Source organism: Protopterus annectens, chromosome 6.part0 (assembly GCF_019279795.1).
Source record: "Protopterus annectens isolate FY-2018-M chromosome 6.part0, PAN1.0, whole genome shotgun sequence".
Classification (NCBI taxonomy): Eukaryota; Metazoa; Chordata; order Ceratodontiformes; family Protopteridae; genus Protopterus; species Protopterus annectens.
In genome coordinates, this window is record NC_056737.1 from 1,511,448,444 (window position 1) to 1,511,466,558 (window position 18,115).

Genomic DNA, 18,115 nt, shown 5'->3' on the forward strand with positions numbered 1-18,115 from the left:
TGTAAGTTTTGCAGGAAAGCACTTTAATCCCACCCTGCTACTTAAATATACCAACTCCAAAATCATACTACAGTGAAGAGTATGGTAAATTTCCCATTCTGTGCCATTCTCTTCACTGTAGTGCAATCTGGGAGCTGATATATTTTAGTAGCAGGGGTCGTGGGGGTGCAGGGGGGATTCTCCTTGCAAAAATGTGAAATAAGTTTTCACGTTTTAGTTTTTTTTTTTTTTTTTGATTTTGATATTGCAGAACTTCGATCCTCTGGTCCTTGATAATCAGCGGTTTGATGTTCTGGCAATTTCAATACTCTGAACAAGGCCTATATATATATATATATATATATATATATATATATATATATACATACACACACACACACACACACACACACACACACACACACACACACACACACACACACACACACACACGTATGTATGTATTTATTATTTATTGATTTATTTATTTGTTGACAGGGGGAGAATACTGATCCATTCAGACCATGTTTAGCCTTTAACCAGGAGAAAATAACAGAAGAGGATAAACAAATGATTCTTTAAACAACTAGTCATTTCTAACATTCTACATTATATAATACAGTAAAAACTACAAAAAATGCCATCTCAAAAGTAATTACACCAAAATATTTTAATGTTTAAAAAGAAAAAAAGCATAGTAAGCTTTTACACATACAAGTGCTTCCTCACATAAAATGAACAAAGTCCCATTAAATATCCAAATTTAAAAAAAACACGTTACAGACAACCAATAACACCATTTTTTGATGTCTCTGTTTCAAGAGCAGTTTTAAAGACACAGCCTCATTTAATCCAGGATGCTTATCTGCCCTGAATCTGGAGAGCCATTTGTATTCCACATTTTCTGTAGAGGTTAATATATTATCCCTTCTTAAATTCTGCTTAATTACATGTAACACAGCAAATTTAAAAACAGGTTGCTTGCCTTCTTTTATGTTTGTTTAATACATTCAATTCACTTCTCCTTCTTATATCAGCTTGATGTTGATATAGTCTTTCCTTTTGCTTCCTGTTAGTCTTGCCTATGTAAACACTGTTCAAGCTTCATAATGAGCAACATACGCAGTATTTTCACAGTCACAATCTGCATATGCAGAAAGAATAAAATCCTTTGGTAACAGTGGATGTCTAAAACATCTTTACCTTAAAATAAATTTACAAAAGCTACATGTATAAAAGGACTATGTCCCCTTCCTATGACTGAACCTTGCATCACATATATTCCTGTGTTCCTTATAACATAACGATTGTGTAAGAGATTTTTGTTTCTTATAACTAAAAGATGGTCTTTCTGAGACAATATCCTCTTTTGTTTTAACACTTAAGAGAACATGCCAGTGTTTCTCTGTTATGTCTCTCACTGATCCTAAAAGATTATTATGTTTAAATGGATTCACTTCGGAAGACTGAAAGCCCAAAATCTTGAATTTCAAACAACTGAGACCAACATCTTGAAAGTTCAAAAGACTGAAAACTCAAAATACTGAATCTCAGAATACTAAAAACACACAGGATACCAACACTTATTATATTCCATCAGAAATAGATACAGAAACAAATACAATACAGACCATATTACTTTTCTCCAAGTATAAGCAGGATGTCAAGCTCCCTTGCACCCCACACACCCTGCTACTTAAATATATCAACCCCAAAATCGCACTTCACTACACTAACATAAGTTATGTTGTAGTATAGCATGTTAGAAGGGACCATGACTAAGGTTACAACAGGCAGTCATGAAACACGTAATGATATGTTTGCCATTTTGTTCTGTTGAGTGGGATCTCAGAGTTGATATATTTAAGTAACAGGGGGTGTGGGGGATGCTGTCCCCAAATGAGGGGTGCAGGGGGGCTTGACCCCCTTGCTTATACTTGGAGAAGTGATAAAAAGTTTATCTTTTATTTGTTTCTGTTTGTAGTTGTGCTGGAATATAAGTGTTGGTATTCTGTGTGTTTTCAGTATTCTGAGATTTAGTATTTTGAGTTTTCAGTCTTTTGAACTTTCAAGATTTTGGTCTCAGTTTTTTTGAAATTCAAGATTCTGGGCTTTCAGTATTCTGAAGTGAATCCTTTAAAACATATCTTGCATGAGTCTTATCTATCTCAGCTAAATTATGCTGTATCAGGACTCTTATAGAAAAGCAAACCCTCTCTATTACTTCTCTTATCCATTCACCATATGCCTTGCATCATCTGCGTCTGAATGAGAATAACTTCCATCAAAAACTCTCTTACAATATCATATATCTGTTGTTCTAACATATTATCTTATGTATTCAAATGATTAACATATAACATATGACTCTAAGATATTTCTTCAAATAAAATTAGGGTGCATACTATGTCTATGTAAATATACATTCTTCTTAACCTGTTTCTTAAAATTGGAAGTATCCAGTCTTGCATATTCGTCATATATACTACAAGTTTATGTAAGCCCAAATCAGTGTCCCCCACAGCATAACAATATCATCAACAAATCTCTTGTAAAATAAAATTTCAGAGCAAAAACAATTCTTGACATTAAAGACAAATTCTTCTTCCCACATGGCTAAATTAGCTTAACTATTCACTACAGGAGTTCCCATAGCTACTCCCTCTTTTTGAAAATAATCTCCTTGGAAAATGAATACATTATTTGATAGGATAATGTCCAGTAGATAACATATAGCCTTTATAAACATTGCATCTTTATCAGTTTTAAATGTCAAAAATATTTTATTGCTTTTATTCCATAGGAATTAGGTATTACAGTAAACAGGGAGATCATATCCAGGATCACCATTAAATATATGGAGCTGTCCGTGTTCTCTTCATACCAACTGTACAGTTGTTTCAGAAAATCCCCAGTGTCTTTAAAACTTGACAAAACATCTAGTGTATCTTTAAAAATTGCTTCCAAGTTAAACAAAGTATAAAGGCTGAGTAAGTCATCCTTGTGAAGACAATTGGTCTCAAAGGAGGATGTAGAATGTCTTTGTGTATTTTAGGTAACCCATTGTACACTGGAACAATGGGATGTGATACATAAAATATTGCAACAATTCAGAACTAATTAAACTATTACGTTGCAATCCATAAATCTTTTTAACTTTTTTAATAATAAAATCGACATCCCAGTTACAAATATGCACATACATACTGGAATCATTTAACAGCAAGTTTACAGAATCAACATAGTCGTGGTAATTCATCTCTACTAATGCATCTCCCTTGTCAGCACATTTAATTATAATATCTTTATATTCAACCAAGCTGCTTAACTCCTCTACTTCTTTAGATGTTACATTCAAGCTATACCTTTTCCTACCAGTCAAAATTAAACTGTAAGTATCGTCCATACAAAGCTTTTCAAAAGCTTCAATAACAGAACTTGAAACAGGTATAAAAGTATTTGATTTTCATAATAAAGTAGCACAGCCCATATTTGGGAAGAACAAATTCAAATTCAATTGCCTAGTAGATAGGCATAGCTCTGTAACAGCAACAACCATAGCACTTTTCCTCATGGGTACAAAAGTCATACCTTTTTTCAAGTACTGCTAATATATATGTGTCAAGTTCACATTGATAGATGTTACAAACAGTAATTTTAAGTCCTTTGCTGACTTAATTTGCTGTAGGTGACTGGTTCTCTTGTATTCATCCCCCTTCTTCACCCTCTATATTTTCTCCTCTTCTTCATTCATTGTTTTTGGGAGGGATTGATAGAGGCGCATTCTGTGAGAGGGGAGGAAACTCACTCTAGTCCCATTATATCATTTGCATCAACCTTGACAGGCGTCTCTGTTGTTTGCTGTCACTGGGTTTGCTGCCCTTCAGAAGTATGCATTATACCTGTAGTTTCAACAGTACACTGTCTTTGTGTCTTGGGCCCGGAAAACACTTGCTCCGAGTTAAAATCTTTAATATCATGCTTCAGTTTCCATTGTTTGGTGGAAATCAGTTTCTGTTCAAACAATGAGATTCTTTTGAGCATTTCACTATACTTAGACAGATGCTGTGGAAATAAAGCATGGTCAGTCATTTTGCATTGCACAGAAGCAATATTAGTTAACAACTGACTTTTAACAGTTGCAAAAACTTGTTCATCAGTTACATATAATCTAGCCCCAATTTTAAATTCAGGGCTTGCCATTTATTAAAAAGGGCTGGATACTTAGTCCTATGCGTAGGTATCCTCAGTATATGTAAACCTCTAGGGACAATTTGAAGGTTTAAATACCTTTGACATTGGAATTTTTTAAAATCATACAATTTCTTTTCCAATTATTGGACATGAGTAATACGTTCATTAGTACTCTCGAATCACTTACCTCTAATGCCACTGTTGTCTCTGACTTATCCAGCTTCATTACTCTCAACTTGTAGAACATTCCTCAAGCGATTAGTATAGCCTACTTGTGAGACAGAAATAAAGTCTGTGACTGTGTATCCTCCGTATATGGATAAAAATAGGAATCCCACAAGCACACCGACTAAATACAAAAAGCAACGCAGAAAGAAGGACACTCAAGTGTCTAAGCTGAGCCAAGAAAGCAAAATAATCTAGAAATACAAAATTTTATCTCAAAAGCAACTCCAGCAAAATATTTTAATGTTTAAAAAGAAAAAAATTTAGCAAGATTTCACATATACAAGTGCTTCCTTGAGCTTACAATGTATAAAAATGAACAAAGTCCCATTAAATATCCAATTTTTAAAAAAAAATCAAGACAAGGTTCAAATACCTATTAAAAATGATGTTATTGGTTATCTGTGACGTCACCATAGAAATATTCAGGTTCATCTCCTCAGAAGGTATAACTGACATAGACAAATGTATCCAAATATGACAGCTTGACTAAGGGTCCCTCTTGTCACCTCTGCCTTATAACAGAAAGAGTACTGCGCACTTTCCATGCCCCTGTCATTGGAATTTGAATGTTCTTTACCTTATTTTTTCACTATAGCAGAAATACATACTTTGCTCAAAACCAAAATATTTGCATGTAAAGGAAAGAGGAGACCTATTGCTTGGATCATGTTTACTTTATCTTATTAAACAGCAATTCCTCTCCTCCTCCACAATGAAATTACCATTGTTTATCTCTCCATAGATCCCAAACTTTTAATGGCATTGTGGAAAGATGCCCACAGAAGAAAGTCATACAAGTTTGAATACAGTTTTGTACTAGGACACAAAATGTACTGCTTTACTTCATCTGCGGCCTTTCAGACTACAGGGAATTATGTTCTCACCTCTTTGCCTACAAGACAAATTCATAATACTGCCAGTTCAGACTTTCAGCCATTATCCAACTATTCTAGTTTTATCCTTTCTTCTTCCTCACCTGAGCTTCACTTTCCATCTTTTCTTAATGTTTCCTTACTAAAAAGATCTAGTTCAGCTCTGCAGCTATAAGACAAAACATATTGTTGCCTAAATTAGATGCACTCTAACTTACTTTGACTTTTCTAATTGTTATTTCTAGCTTGATCTAAGCTTGTTTCTTATGTTTCACAAAGTAGTACATATATGTTAATTGTTATACTATAATGTGTCAAAATCTCTATTAATCATTTTGTGTTTAAACTGATCTTGTTTTGTATCACTACGTTAATAGTTCACCCAGTCTATGGCTGAAATCATTTTGTTATCGAGTAATACATCACCTTGGTCAACAAACTGTACCTACATAAATAAATAAATACCAGCACGTCCACAGATTCTGATATCCAATATTGAAATAAACTCACTATGGCCACAAAAAACAAATGTTTTTTGAACATTAACTAACTAGGTGTAGGCAGAGTATGATTGCTTTTCCTGTTAGGTGACCAACATTTTCACATGGGTAATGCTGAATTTGTCCACAACAGAGCTTGTCAGTCATGCATAGTAAATTGTGCTTTACTCAGCACTGTATAACAAGTCTTATAAAATGCTAGGATTCATGGTTAAAGGTACAAACAGAAAGGGCATGAGACTGGATATTGCCAGTCAATGCATGCCTTATAACTCCTTGCCTTGAATCTATTCATACAAACCGCAACTGAGAAAAGACATTAACAGACTAAAAACCTGTAATCAACAACAAAAGAATGAATGAAAACCAGAAAGGCATCTCTTGTAAAGAAGCACAAGTCTGTAAATCAGTAGTCCTTGCTAGAGGTGACTCAGACTACATAACAAAAATAGTTTTCATTCCATAATGGTTGATACACATTGCGTGACAGTGCTGTTCAAATGATCAAACTGGATTCCTAAAAGTTATGAGTGAAAACATAGGGAGGAATACAGAGAAAACAGTTTTCTGTTTGGGTCACAGAGCAGGAGAATCATCTGTCATAGAAATTAGCAAAATGAACTGTAGTGATGTCTTAGCATGCAGGACAGTGTCTCTTATAGCATTATTTAAGAAAAGAAACTGTTACTTTTCTTAAATAATGGCATACGCTTTGGGGATCATGGTATAATACAACTGAATCCATATCACTCAGTCATTACACAACAGAGGGGAAACTTATGAACTGAAGTAGGAGGCCTTGTGGAAATCTTATAAGTAGGTTTTAGTAAGAGCAGGGCACCCACTGCCCACAGCATCTCTCTAAGACTGATATGAGTGAAATATGAGTGAAATATGAAAATAAGTCTGAAATTATAGAAGTGTGCTTTGAACTATAAAAGGAAATTATTTTCATTAAGTCAGAGGATGCAAGAGAAGAGATTGCCAGAAATACTAATATACATGTTTTGATATTTTGAATTAAAAATTAATAAATTACTAAGACTAAGAAAGAACATACAAACTAAAAACAGGAATAATGGAATCCATGGATGAAAAGGCAAATGCAGCAAGTCGTGCTACAAAGGGAGCAGAGATAATGGAAACTGTTTTCCAGAAAGAGAAAATAAATATCAGGCAAATATGAGTTTGGTATCATGAACCTTTGGGTTCTCACTACTGTGAATAAATGACAAAGGACCTGCAAAGGTCATAGCAGAAGGTGTGCATTTTGAAGCAAGAAACACTGCAGTGTTGTCATTTCCAGAGGTCAATCACTAAGCTCAGACATAGGTTAGTTTATCTTGATGTTTGCTTTCTGGCTCAAGATCACTGTTTTTCCACCATCTTTCTGGAATATCTGATAGTTCTGAAAGCAACAACAAATAAACACTGGGCAGTAACACTGTTGTGATATTTTCCTTGGTTACACTGATGTTGTATACTGAGTTGGCCCTATACAGCATAAAGTAATAAGATTTTCTTACCACTTTTTGATGGGGACATTCTGCTTCTTGTGCAAAATATATATATATTACTCCAAGGAACAATTTTCTGATGGCCTTGAGTTCTGAAAATATACTGCAGTCCAAATTCAAACTCTATGTCTATAAGAAGACAGAAAATATCACTCTTTTCACCCAAACCTTGTCTTTCTCTCTCTTTCTCTCTCTTCTTTCTTTCTACCTGCATCCACACTGAATAAGATTATCTTAACAGTTTAGATGGCAATTTAGTCCCCCAAGTATGAGCATTGTAGGTCCTTTTACAAACAGATTCCAAGTCACTCATTTGGTAAGACTTGAAAATGTCTGAATAAACCAAAATCAATATAGATTGCTTTGATTCTGATGTGCATCTAACTCACTCCTGCTTTTCAAATGGAATTGATTGTCCCTTACAGAATACAGAATTGCTGTTAATATAGCTCGCTTTATCTCATGCAGAATGCCTGGTTTACTTAATGGTCTACTGCAGCAGCACAAAGCAAAATGCTCTCCTTTGAGAGGAGAGTTTCTAATAAATTTAGTTCATCCACTGCTAATGCCTTTCAGGTCAAAACATCTAGCACTATAAGCTATTTTGAGACTGCTCTGTATTTACCAGTTATTGAATTAGGTTTGCTAGTGCTCCATTTATATGGGATAAAATACTGCCATCTAATGGTTAAATACACAAATTGTTTGGCGTTTTGTTTAAATTACACAGTAACTTGAGTTGGAAAGTTAAAAGTGCTCTCTGATTTTCTGGGAGTTTGTTGTATTCCTGAAGTATAGAATACATGCATTATGTTGAGAAATGCATTTGTAATGTACTTTTCTGTCATCATATTTTGGATTAACTGAGTGCACTGTGTCGTTCATGTAGGTGTTGTGTATATGTAATGTAGTTTCTTACTTGTAGTATTCAAATGTGGCACACGTGAGTATTTCTGTAAATGATTGCCTTGATTACTTTACTTTATGCACTATAGTGTAGTGCCGTCATGTTTGCAAGTGCATGCATTCATAATTGCTCTATGATCTGGTATTTTCATAGATCTAAATATTTATTGATCTGCATCAATTACCATATGTACCCTTTAAGTGTTTTGTTATATTTGAAATAAATATTGCACACTAGAATGTTATGTGCATGGATGGCTTTGATACAATGACAGTAACCTATTGACCATGGTTCCAGGTTCATAAAACAGCCGCTAAATGGGAGCTACATGCATTATACAACAAAAGAACATTCATACTTATAATTTTGTTAATATGCAAAATATTTATGGTATAATGCACTTCTTTTCAGCTTGCAAGTGATTATTGCTAGTCATAGAGCATAACACACTATAGTAATATCCTGCTTATTGAAGTAATTTTTCGATATTTAAGGATGCAGTCAGTATGTTGTGAAGAAGGCACATCTCTTCATATTATCAGCTTCATACCATTTGCACACAGTATGCAAAACATGAAGCATGACACATGCTTTCTTTCATTCTCTGATATCTGCTATATCATATTTAAAGTGACATGGGAGAGCTGCAGTCTTTCCTGGTTCCTAGGACATAAAAGACAGAAAGTCAGTCATTAATTGACTGCCACACACACACACACACACACACACACACACACACACACACACACACACACATAACTCTGGGCAGTTTAGATGCTTCCCATTCCACCCATTGATGCATGTGTGGGAAACAGGTGGAAATTAAAGAATAGATGAAAATCCCACATGAGTATGGAGAGAACATGCAAGCTCAGAAGTCAGACAGACTTTATTCATTTAGATTTCTTAAATATCTGCATTGCCTCCAGTAATCTATGTAGGATGCATATGTAGTACAAGATAGTGGATTACAAAGAACTCACTCTTTCAGCCAGTAGTCAAGTTCCCAGCTGTTGTTCATCTAGAATTTGAAGCAGAACAACTAGTAAGTATTATAGAGATGTGATGGACAGCCTTTGAATTTCAGATACAAAACACTTTTCTATAAACATGCATACTAAGCGCTATCACATAAGTGAGGTATTCAAAAAACCCAGGGTGGAGATCTATGGTATCATTTCCAACAAGCTTTATTTCTAATAAGTGCCTTCATCCTTAGACTTCATCAGATAGTATTAGCTATATTTAAACACATGGGGGATCATACAGCAATTGTGTAGTTGGCTACGATGCTCACATATCTTTAATTCCACTTTCTTGATTTTAAGACTACATGCAGTATGCTGTAGTGCATCTTTTTTAGTAGAAGATGATTATCAAGTGCTCTTTAGGACAAATGTGTTTACCATTCATACAGTGAATACACAGCGTACTACATTTCAGTCCAGAAAAAATTCTAAGTACTTCTTGAGAAACAAAGTGCATGCTGTATTTATACTGCCATGACTGCAAAATATCTGCTCACATATGCATGCACACACACACACACGTGTGTGTGTGTGTGTGTGTGTGTGTGTGTGTGTGTGTGTGTGTGTGTGTGTATATATATATATATATATATATATATATATATATATATATATAAAAACAGTTATTGAGGAGACTGTTTGAAACATAAAAATATGAATTACCTCATCATTCATAACTAAAATAATCTAACTAAAGTCATTGCAAATGTAAACCAAAATGTTACATTTGCAACTACCAAAATAGAAACAAAGCACATCTTTTATGTGGGCAGTTTGCCCCTATCCCCTTGGAAATTAAATATACTAAGTCCAGGGTTACACAACTGAGTAGAAAGGGGAAAAATCCTGAAATCTGCAATGGTCTATCTCCTGAAGTTAGACTGTTACATAATTTGACCAACTGTACATCGAACAAATATTACTAAAATTTAAGCACACAATAAATGCATGCATGCATTTATATATATATATATATATATATATATATATATATATATATATATATATATATAGTTCCCTATCAGAAGCCTGAAACACTATAAGCCTGAAAATCAAAATCCTGAAAACTATAGACTGAAAGTTCAAAATCCTGAAAGACCAAAATCCTGAAAATCCTGAAAACACAAAATGGACATACTGACGTCATTGTGGCTTTGCTATTGTTAGCCCTGTGGTGTTGGGTCATGCGTTGGGTTCAGGTAAGTGTGCGGTTGGTTTTATGTTAGGGTTAGGGGTGGTTTAAGTGAGTTAGGGTTAGGGCGCAGGTTAGGCATGTATGCAATAGTGACAAATATTGGGGTTAGGGGCAGTTTAAGTTAGTTAGGGTTAGGGCGCGGGTCAGGTGAGTGTGCGATAGTGACAGACCTTAGGGTTAGGGTTAGGGTCAGGGTCAGTTGGTAGATATTAGTGTCTTTATAGTGACATATTAGCATTATTTGTGTTTTCAGGATTTTGAGTTTCAGGATTTTGGTCTTTCAGGATTTTGAACTTTCAGTCTATAGTTTTCAGGATTTTGATTTTCAGGCTTATAGTGTTTCAGGCTTCTGATAGGGAACCATATATATATATATATATAAAAACTGCGGTGGTGGTGCTGCGGTAGCTCACAGTAAGATGTTGTCCTGTTCGATTCTCAGCTAAAGCATCTTCTGTGTAGAGACATGCGTGAATGGGCGTACCTTCGTTGAAGGTTGTGTGTCAGGGCTGGCAACTCAGCACGTAAAAATCTACTGCCAATCATTAGTGGATTAGAGTTCCGCTGTGGTGACCCCCTAACCTGGAAAAGCTGAAAGACACAACAACAACATACATATGTATATGGTTTCACTTTATAATCTCAAAATACTGAAATCTCGAATTTCAGTATCTCAAAACCATAAAGTGGAATTTTTAAATTCCGGAAACTACATAAAATCAAATCCGAAAATGTCGAATTTGCAGTTATGGTGTTCCTGTATTTGACGCTGGATGTAGTGTGTGCAGGATGTATTGTGTAGTGTGTGGATTTAGCTGGTATGTAAGGTAAGTGGGTATTTTGTTGGGTTTTAGGTATGTGTTTGAGTGTATGTGAGTGTGTTTGGAAGTTTTATGTGTGGGTTAGGACAGGCAGGTAAAAGTATGAGTGTTTAAGTGTTGAAAGTGGTGGTGTTTGTATATTTATGATGTGTGTGTGTGTGCGATTGTACTGTAGAGTGTGTAGTGGTGAGTTTGCTGTCTTTTTCTGTTTAGATCGATCTCGGACTTAGTATATATAAGTAGGGGGGTGCAGCCCCCCACGTAGAGGGGTTATATGTAGTGTAGGTTTGTTGGTTTGTGTTTTTGTGTTTGTGTGTGTTTTGTTTGTAGGTTTGTTGTAGTGTGGGTTGGATGATGTATGTGTTGTGTAGTGTATGGTGTGTTTATGTTCGTGATTCTGTGTTTTGTGGTTTTGAGGTTTCGGGATTTGGAACATTCGACTTTATGGTCTCGGGATACTGAAATTCGAGATTTCAGTAATTCAAGATTATAAAGTGGAATCATATATATATCTATATATCATTTATGCTGAATGGAATGTAGTCTTTATGTTGTGTTTAGACTGTGTGTTACCTTATTCATGATTATAAGACATTTATTAATGTGTGATTTTGTTAGATTACTTTATGTAGGACATGATGAGGATTGTGACGATTTACCATTTTAAAAGTTTATATAACTACATAAAGTGCAAGCCTTGTGTTTTTGCTCATATCATTCCAGTTATGGAAATCTGTCTCATTTATCATGGACAACATATGGCTCAGTTTATCTAAAACCAAAAATAAGCATAGTAAAATGTAAACATATTATGCAGTAGACAAAAGTGCAGAGTGCCATGCAACAGCAGTCCAAGTTTGTCGGTGAGAGGTTTAATACAAATAAAGTACAAGCATACTACATTTATTCAATCTACTGGTTTTAGATTTAGAGAACAGGGAGACCACAAAAAAGATGAAAATACTTAGCAATAAAAAATAATTTTCAAGTTCTACAACTGCCACTTTCTTTACTTAGAAAAATGACAGAGATGGGAAATTATACATTATTGGTGAACAGGATGCAATTTGTCAATGAAGAGGGGATACGGGACAGCACGAGTGCATGCATGCTTGTTAGTAGAATTAACTCTGAGAATGTGTACTTGTCTATGATAGAGAATGCTGGATAGGATTATGAGGAATGAATGATTTACTGAAGGCTGTTGCAAACTGGAAGGCTAGTAATTCTGCAAGGTTAGCCAGCAGTGCAGAGCTTACTTCTAGGTATATTTAAGGGTCTAGATGTATCAATGAAGATATTAATTGTCAACAGTGTGGCCATTGTAAGTAATACATCCAGGGATGAGAATAGCTTGGTGCGTGATGGTAGCCATCCAATTCTACACAGAATGCCACAGTTTTTCATGCATAATGAGGCCTTTAGGGCAAATCACCAAATTTGGTTTGCAGGGATGGCTAATGATAGGAATTCATGAAAGAAACAGCATTAAAAATGGGACATGAACAGTCATGAATTAGCATTATAACCCAATGCTAACTTGGTTTCCTTAGTAAGGATCTTACTGGCACAGTAACTACCTTAAACAGAAATTATAGCTTCTGTCACATATTACTAATGCAAAGTAAAAATGTGAGTGCTGGAAGGGAATACAAGTCAAGGTATTTAAAATAATAAATTAACACTTCAGAAGATTCTGTCAATATAAGGAAGGAAATATGACTGGGCTCAAGTCTAGAGGGAGCTGAAGAGTATTGATTTTATCCTGGAAAAGTTACTATTCCATTGTATCTTTGTAAATATTTTATATGTAGTGGTGATCGCCTCAGAAATGTTAGTGCCAAGGGAGTTTGACAAATGATCAGGTTTGTAGGTCCAGACTACCAGGATAAATATAATATAAATGACTGAAATATCAAGGTGTAATCAGTTTTATACAATGGGTGAACATCAGGAGCCTTAGAATACATCCCTATGCACTCATATATAAGGATAGTAGGAACTAGATAAAAACAATAAGAAACTTAACAAACAGTTTTGTAGGAAATTGTTAATCCAGTTTATGATTTTATGTAGATAATTGTGATAGTTTCATGTTTAGAATTTTTTTACTTAATCTGGTTAGCACGCAGCAATGTTTGCATATCTATGCAATTTTCCTTTTCAATTTATAATGGAGCATGTTTCATTGTGCAGTTACAATGTCATGGTATATCAACTTACATTGGCTATTTAGTATAATGTTATATTTTGTCGTGAATATACATAATTAATCAAGGAATGATTGTGCGAGATGTTTGTACCTCAGACAGTTCTGTAATTTATTTTAGCAGTATTATTATTGTTTTTTTCCTGTTTTTATTTTTTCCACAGGTCACTGAGGGAGCCATGTATTACCAATTTGCAGCTGGCTGTGATATCCCCACCCTAAAAGGTGCACCCTTTAATTCTTGCTTAGAGGGACAGCATACAAAAGGACTGTTGTGAAGCAAGCACTGGTTTGTGTGAGCTATATGTACCTCGAACACTGCTGAAATTTATTTTAACAGTATATCATTTGGATTGTATTCCACCCATTCTTATTTTGACCATGGAATCTATCTGAGCTCTGCATTTCCAAGAGGTAGCAAATTCTGATGTTCTGGTTTTAAAAAAAGAATGCCATTTTACTTTCTGGTTAGAGGAAGGGTATATAAAAAGAATCAGCAGGGTGGGTACTGCACACACAGCAGATGAAAATGTAAAAATGCAACTTTGTATCTATTTTGTGTTAACTTGTTAATTGGAGCTAAGCAAGACAGAGTAGGGGACAGAGCAGATGTAGGAAGTGACTAAACTGACAATCATATACCGAGCAATGATGAAAATACATAGTTTTGACAGGGAATGTGTAATCTTAGTGTCAGCAAAGAATGGAAACTGGAAGCATGCAGCAATAAAGCAGAATGTTAAAGAGATCATGGAACAAAGAGAAAACAATTAAAAAAAACTGAAGCAATTTCAGCAACACATCCTCTCTAGGTCATTGTAGAGGTTCCTATAGGAAAAAGAGTTAAGGTTACTTTAACTAGCAAAACAGGAGCGGACATGAGACATTGCTACTCCAAGGGATGATATAGAAAGGTCTTAGTATGTTACAATAACAGAGAAGGAAACAAATTAGGATACCTATTTGGAATGTGGTAATAGTATAAAACTTATCAGCGAAAGTAGACATAATGAAAAACAGATTAAGCAACTTCAGCATGTGGAAAAGAATACAGGAATAGAAATATCATAAGCACACATAAGATTGTTGTATATTCCAGTTTGTTGGTGTTTTGCTTGTTGGTTCGATTTTGGGTGCATGTTTAATTTGTTATCTATTCCTGCAGGAATGATGTATAATGGTTAAGATAGTGTAAAAGTGGAACCAGAGGTGAACTCTTGATAGTAGGTAATTTACTCTTCAAGGTTATCAGTAGTTATGTATGTATAAGAGATCGAAAGAAGTGGATGGTCTCGCATATTCCAGTAGCTAAAATTTAATTCTTAAGGAAAACTCTGGACAGATGCTGACTAGAAAACAGGAAATCAAACAAGTGATAGCACATACATAAATTACTAACTAGTATCATAACAGTAACAAAGCAATAGTGGAGAAAATGTTGCAATTATGTGAAGCTGGCAGGAGATATCGAGGAGAAATAGCATCAAGTCTAATATCAAAGGTATCAAACAAATAGTAGCTATGTGAGGTGAAACATGATTAGCAACCGACTCTGTGTTCCACTGCTCCAACATTACCAGTTGAGAACTGAGACTGCAGCTTTAATTCAGTTTTAATGGCAATGTGCAAAACAGTGGACATTTTGCAGAGTTCCTGCATTCCAGTCACAGAATGAGTATAAAGCATGTGAAATGCCTTCTTTTTTCATACTTTCACAAAAACATGGAGTTTATTGGAAATTGGACATAATTTAGGAGAAAAATCTATTGGCAATATTCAATACAATACAATGCTGAAGAAAAAAGACCTTGGCCTATTCTCTGAAATTCTGATCTTATTTTTAGCAAACTGCATTGGGGAATAAGCTATAACTGGACAAACGAAAGCTATAATTAAGTATCATACATATGGATGCTAAACGTATTTTGCAATAAATGGCGGAATGTCAAAATGTTGATGAAATGCTTGAAGCTGCTATTACTATAGTGACCTTAAACAAAGACATTGGAGATCTCTAAACTCTGGACCCCAGACAGTTTGAGTTTGTAAAGGGCAGATCATGTCTCCTAAACCTGAAAGACTTCTTTGAAGTAGTCATTAAAGCCATAGATGAGGATAAGGTGGTTCACACAGCCTATCTAGATCTCGCCAGGGCGTTCGACACCATCCCTCACTCTGGAATTATAGATAAACTCACTAAACTAGGTATAAATCCCTATGTCACAAGATGGGTTGCCAACTGGCTTACTGACAGAACCCATACCGTGAAAGTAGCAGACTCCAAATCAGACTTCAGACCAGTGACAAGTGGAGTACCACAGGGTTCAGTCCTGGGTCCTCTCCTGTTTGGTATCTACTTCTCTGAAGTACAGGCTAACACAGAAGGTCTTTGGCTAACTAAATTCACAGATGACTGCAAACTAGGAGCCATAATCGAAACTCCTAACGATGTGGACATCCTACAAAAGGGCCTCACTGAGACAGATGCCTGGTGTCAAAGACATGGCCTCAAGCTCAATGCCAAAAAGTGCATTGTCATCCCCTTTGGTAAAAACTCTGTACCCATGAACTACCACACAGGCGGTAGTCTACTTAACACCGAAAGTGTGATAAGAGACCTTGGGACACAGGTGGACAGTAGTCTCTCCTTTGATAATCACATTGTCACAGTGGTCAGGAAATCCTTCTACGTGGCACACCTCATCACAAAAGGTTTCTCATCCAGAAAAAAAGAGGTCATTGTTCCCCTCTACTCATCACTCATTAGACCCATTATAGAGTATAACGCCCCTTTTGGTATGCACCTCACAAGACATCTACAACAACTGGAAAGGCCGCAAAAATACCTCACAAAGAGAACTTTTGGGGGTCATCAAATTGCTTATTTTGTACTGTTCCTTTATATTTATCTGCATGTCTTCTAAGTTTTTCAGCCTGTGTTGATACTTCTAGTTTGTAATATAGCAATAACCCATGCCTGGGTGTGGGTAATACTGGATTTACCCACGGTTGTTGTGGTTTGGTCATGAGGGCGAAGCCCGAGTGGCCAAACAAAGCCAACCATGGGTAAATCCAGCATTACCCAAACCCAGGCGTGGGTTATTGCTATTATACAATGACATTATTTAAGGAAAAAAATAATTACTTTTCTTAAATAATGGCATTGTATAATGCCTCCTTGCTGTCCTTCCGCAGCTGTCTGGTATTCTGCGGCAGTTCTGATGTACTACGCATGCGTATGCCTACGCGGTACATCAGAACTGTGGGCAAAAGCAACGGAGAAAGCAAGATCTCCGTTGCTTTTTACAAACTGTTTTTGCTATGTTAAATGGGTTTAACATAGCAAGACAGCTTTAAAAAAAGCAATGGAGAATCTCCGTTGCTTTTTTTAAAGCTGTCTCGCTATGTTAAACCCATTTAACATAGAGAAACAGTTTTGAAAAAAGCAACGGAGAAAGCAAGATCTCCGTGCTTTTTCAAACTGTCTCGCTATGTTAAAGGAGTTTAACATAGCGAGACAGCTTTAAAAAAGCAACGAAGAATCTCTGTTGCTTTTTTTAAAGCTGTCTCGCTATGTTAAACTCATTTAACATAGCGAAACAGTGTGAAAAAAGAGTTATAGTAATGGAAAAAGTCTGGGCGACTGGACCTTTTTCCATTACTATAACTCTGATTTACAACGTGCACACTGACCAATCAGCGTACACGTTTTTGAATATTTAATGGGGGGGTCGTTGTATAATTTGCAATAGTGCATGATAGATCCTGATCTGTTCTGATACTGTGCATTGCTTTTTATCACATCTGTCGTTCTCACTATTTTTGTTGATCTGTTCCCTCTTCTATACTCTTCTAATAGTGACACTTCTTATCTTAGTTGCTTTATAGTTTTCTCTACTCAATACTTCCATGATGGCATTCAATTTATTCCCCTTCCTTTCCCTTACTGCCCTCTGTTTTTGTGGTAAAACTTATATCTGTTATTAATTTAGCTGCACAGTAATACATCCTATTTATTTCTGTTATATTGCATGAATGTCTGGGAATAGTCTTGATTATTGTGTTCATTTATTTTATCGGACTTCTAACTTTTTGAGTTTTATTGACTTTCTGTAGCCTATTTCTTTCATTGGCCTTAATATGTCTGCCCATCTCAATTAAATCAAGCAACTCTTCTCTTAGATCATTTTCTTCTAAACTGAGGGTGCATTCTTCATTCTCCATTTCCTGTGGGAATTCTACAGAAAATTCCAGAGCATCTTCCTGTGCATCTTCCTATTCTGATCCAATAAGCATTGCCAATATCCTTACAAACAAGTTTAGTGACAATTTCATCCCTATGATTTCTATTCAAAGCCCTAGGAAATCTGAATCCCTTACCCCCTATTATCTCTAAAGCTCATTTACTGAAAGTGCTAACCAAGACCAAAAATATTTCCTCCATATGGCCTAACAGTATCCCTAAATTGCTGAATTAATAGTGTTAATCATGCTTATGCCAGTCCTGGGAAGAACATGTGCAATATGTCAGGGAAGTGTTGGGTATACTGCAAAGGGACAATTGTCAGGTGGATATGGCAGAGGTATATTACCTAGGTCACAGAGTTGGTGATGGAAGGATTAGGCTAGAACCTGCCAAAGCTGAGGCTATTCAGGCATGACCCT